Source organism: Phoenix dactylifera, unplaced genomic scaffold (genome assembly GCF_009389715.1).
Source record: "Phoenix dactylifera cultivar Barhee BC4 unplaced genomic scaffold, palm_55x_up_171113_PBpolish2nd_filt_p 000364F, whole genome shotgun sequence".
Lineage (NCBI taxonomy): Eukaryota > Viridiplantae > Streptophyta > Magnoliopsida > Arecales > Arecaceae > Phoenix > Phoenix dactylifera.
Window position 1 is genome coordinate 219,607 of NW_024067818.1, and position 4,736 is coordinate 224,342.

At 41.4% G+C, this 4,736-nt stretch overlaps 1 long non-coding RNA gene across 1 annotated transcript; it reads left to right on the forward strand.

Moving 5' to 3' along the window:
- Window positions 1–507: 507 nt before the first annotated feature.
- LOC113461323 lies at window positions 508–1,080 on the forward strand. Its single transcript, XR_003383536.1, has 2 exons — window positions 508–573; window positions 823–1,080. It is a non-coding gene; the product is annotated as an uncharacterized LOC113461323 (long non-coding RNA).
- The last annotated feature ends 3,656 nt before the right edge of the window (window positions 1,081–4,736 follow it).

Genomic DNA, 4,736 nt, shown 5'->3' on the forward strand with positions numbered 1-4,736 from the left:
GTAGTATTCTTGGAAATATATGGTTTCGTTTGCTCTCTTACTTTTATTTCACTGAGTTTGTCCGATTAGATTATGCATTTGTTTTGCTATTTTGCAACTATTTATTAACTTTTATTAGGCACTATTTTATGCATACTGCTTGTTAATCTGTTACTGAGTTTGTCCGATTAGAAATCCCATGTTTTTGTGGATTTCTTTACTATTTAATCTGTTAAACGTGCATTCTTGCCTAGGATGTGGGTTCAAGGATCATGTGAGGTTGGTGTCTTTGCATGTCTAAATTACCTTGGAAGTGAGGTAACCTTGTTGTCACTTACATATCTGTAACTCCTTTCTTATGCATTTTTTATATTAACTATATGGAGATTTGAACTGTATTCTCAATTGCATGAAGGGCATAACTCATGCTATCAAATGTAAACCTGTCTGGTCTGATTGAGTTATCTGAGTTGCATTTATAATGCATGGAAACATAATTTATAGCATTATTACAATACATAATTTATAGCTAGAGGATGCATACCAGAACAGTTCTGACATACTTCAAAGCACTATATATATATTTACACAGCGGTGGGTAGATATTTTCCTTGTTCCTTGGAACGAAAATTTGTTGAATTCTTTTTTTAACAATATAGAGGATTGAATTTTCCTGACATGCATGTCTAGGATAACTCGTTAGATTATATATTTTAACAGCATCAAAGCAGTACATTTGTTTTACTGAAGCAAGCTGGATGGATTTGTTTTCTTTGTTGTTTGGCTCATTGTTTGTGGTATCGGCACTTGAATCCTTAATCTATTGTCTTGTTTCTGCAACAGGTATGTAGAGCGTGTTTTGGCAACTGAGGAGGAGAAAATGATGTGCTGCAGCATTGAGTATATTCATCCCAAACAGTCATCACAGGCCTTTGTCTATGGAGGGATTCTTCTAGCTGGATTTTTTGTATACTTCATTGTTATTTTCTTTTCTTCACCAGTCCGCTGAAAGAAACATGCGCCTGAAGATTAGAGGCTTGTAGTGCTGAATTTTTGAAAACTTAGATATGATCGAAAGTAGTAATACAAATCTCGTTCTAACTAAACGATTTGCTTGTTATCTGGAACGCTACTATAGTCTTCCTGGAAAACTGAAAAAGGCACTTGGAATAAACAGAAAATTGTGGTGTGAAGAAATAATGCAGTTTTTTTTTTTTTTTTGATGATGATGATGAAGTAATAATGTAGTTTTAAAAGATTGTTGTGTGTTCAGTTCGTTAATCCAATGTCGTTATCTTTGCCACGAAGCAGCAGAATTATTCAGTGGACCTCCGATCACCATACAGCATGACCTGGAGGTTCCACCATACAGAATTATTCGTTAATCCAATGTCGTTGTCTTTGCCACGAGATTCCAAATGCCAGATGTCTCCCACTCGATTTGTATCCATTTGTCATATCCAGCTGCATGGTCCAAGTCCTCGGAAACATAATTTATGGAAACATAATTTATAGAATTAATATTAAAACCCTTTTATTTTTAAAAAAAAATTAATATTCTAACGACGCTTTAAAAGCGTCGTTAAAATTTCGATCAGAAATCAATTAGCGACGCTTTAAAGCATCGCTAAAATGTCGACCAATTAGCGACGCTTTAAAATGTCGACCAGAAATCAGTTAGCGACCAGAAATCAGTTAGCGACGCTTTAAAGCGTCGTTAACTACCGACGCTTTAAAGCGTCGTTACATTACAGCTAGCGACGGGAAAGCCTCATAAGTTTGCAATTGCCGACGCTAAAAAGCGTCGGGAAAGCCTCGACGCTTTTCGATGCGTCGGAAAAAAATTTCTCCACTGTAGCATAGGCGACGCTTTGCCGACGCTTACGAAAGCGTCGGGATGGTTTTTAGCGACGCTTAAAAGCGTCGTTAAAGGCCAAAAAAAGCGTCGCTAATGACCATTATTCTTGTAGTGCGTGGACGGGGTGGAAGAGGACGGCCGGCGATTGGAAGCGGGCGTAGGAAAGGCCTGCAAAAAGGTTGAGGGAGGCCGTGTTGATGTAGTCCAAATCATCATAGTTGCAGCTCGCACCACTGCCCGCAACAGTGCTCCAGGCTTCTAGTAGCTCCACCATGCGGAGGTGCTGGTCTTCTTGGTCAGCAGGCAAGAAGCCATGAGGAACCGCCAGGCAAAGCTCAACATGCAACGGGCATTCGAATTGTGGCCATGAGCAACCAGTCGTAGGCCTGCAGGGTAGGTGAGATAATCCTCTGGGGCCTGTGGAGAGGCGACGAGATGGGTGGCATGGAGGCTCGAGGAACCAGTCGTAAGCCTGCAGGGGCTTACGTTTCAATCACATCGTCTGAAGGCTTGAGGAGGATAGCCCATAGGCTACCAGTGGAGAGTTCAAAAAAAAACCCAGTGAGGTGAGAGAGCATGGCAGAGTCTTGTCGAGAGACAAAAAAAACATGGCAGAAAGAAGATGGTACCATAGTATATCAACTCGGCATTTATGGACGGCGGGTTGATCTCTGACTCGGTTCGCCGTGTTGACGCTATCATGGTATTAAACGGCTATAGCCCATAGGCCCATAGCCTGTAGCTTTTACTTCACTGTAGCCATAGGCCTGAATTCGACCCATATGTTAAACGGGTGAGGTGAGAGAGCATGGCAGAGTCTTGTCGAGAGACAAAAAAAGCATGGTAGGAAGAAGATGGTACTATGGTATATTAACTTGGCATTTATGGACGGCGGGTTGATCTCTGACTCGATTTGCCGTGCCGACGCTATCATGGTATTAAGCGGCCATAGCCCATAGGCCCATAGCCTGTAGCTTTTACTTCACTGTAGCTATAGGCCTGAATTCGACCCATATGTTAAACGGGTTAAACAGATCAGACTTCTAAAATCCGTATTTGACCCAATTAATAAACGAGTTAAACAGGTCAACCTATTTACGACCCAAACCTGTTTAGGTCAAACCCAAACCTGTTTATGGCAGGTCGAACACAGGTCGGGTTGGCGGGTCGGGTCATATTTTGCCACCCCTAACCATGAGTGCCCATAGACCGATGTTCCACAAGTGACATAAAACCATATTAGAATGAGCTAAGCGCAAAATTCTACAACTATTTGGAGATGGGATGCTTACCTTCATAGCTGTTTTGAAGGCTAAGCAAAAAAGGGCCTTGGTCTGATATTGGGACAAGTCAGCCCAATCACTTGGGAGCAAGCTCCTGAGCAATTTGAGCATTTTTCATCCCACTGTCGGTAAGTTTGACTGACCACTTCAGGACATATACGTACGCCCCTGGGTGCTGGGCTGAGAAGAAGAAGATAAAATCTCAACCTCAGGCTGCTGCTCATTCCAGAGAACTTTGACTTGAGCTTGTACCTCACATGAGTTTGGAGTTACGTGGCTCCTCTTTGTAGGGGGTGCCAACCTACTACTCTCTCTGGCCATCTTTCTCTTGATGGCCTTCTTCAAACCTGACTTATCACCTTGCATGTTGCAAATATATATATATATATATATATATATATATATATATATATATATATTCTTAAGTTAGGCAGATTGGACAGATTACAACTCATGTAATAATAGTAGAAGAAAAAGGTCATTACTCTTAGGTCTGGTCGGATTCAAACCGGCATTCACTAGCGCCTGCTCAGCTAAAAGCTCCCTCATAGAGGGAACCTTAGCTTGGCACAGATCATCTAGGGCCCAGACTCCCTAGGCGATCCCCAGGCCATGAAGTCTCAAGGCTGCTCGGATAGCATAAAGAAATAGCAACCCTTCCGATCATGAACCAAGGACGAACCACCCTTTATTAGCTGACATCTCTTTCGAGCTAAGAAATACCACCATCTGTGCTCAAAGGGATGATCCGTCAAGATGTAAAGAGCTCTAAAAAGCTCAACAATGGGTTGAACACCTTGCAGAGTACAAAAAGAGAGGAACCTAACTATGATTCTATAGGGTTCTAACATGTCATGTGGGGGCAGCGGAAGCTAGGAATTTTAAAATTTTCTTAATAAAGTCCCTTTATATGAAACCCTATTAAGCCAAGATCACCTTAATGATAACAATTAAATAATATAATTTGAATGCAGAAATAAAAGAATACCTCTAACGTTAATCCAATGTGCAGAATTTCCACTAAGTGCCCAAATGTTTACCCTCCAATGTTGATCCATCCGAAAAAAAATGATTCAAGACTTTAGCTCCAAAGACTTTGATCCTTAATGCTGAATCCTTCCAAAGGATTTAATTTGGCTTGCTTTCTTTCCTCTCTATTTTTCTTTCCTCTCTATTTTTCTTTCACCTTCTAAAATCACTTCTAATCCTTTTGTCTTAAAGAAGACCACCTTGTCTTGGCTTAGGACACACTAGAAGCAATGCTAGAAAGAAGAAAACTAATGTAAGAAAGAAGGAAGAGAGGAGTGCGGTGGAATGGGATGAAGAAATACGGTGGAATGTCTCCCTTTTTATAGATGGTGCAGGGATGCATGCATCCCATCCTTTCATCCATGAAGGGAGGCATGGGATCCAAGGAATGTGCCTCCTGATGAGAGGGCATATCATGATAGAGAAATTATGGAGAGATATGATGTAATCCTTATCTGATAAAGAGATAAGGATGCCTTATCCGTAACTAATCAAGGAAGCGCCTCTTCATGATACGCTCCTTCCCTTCATGCGCTCTTCTCCTCTTCACGCCATCATCATCACGCCACCAGCCCATGTGAGGCTCC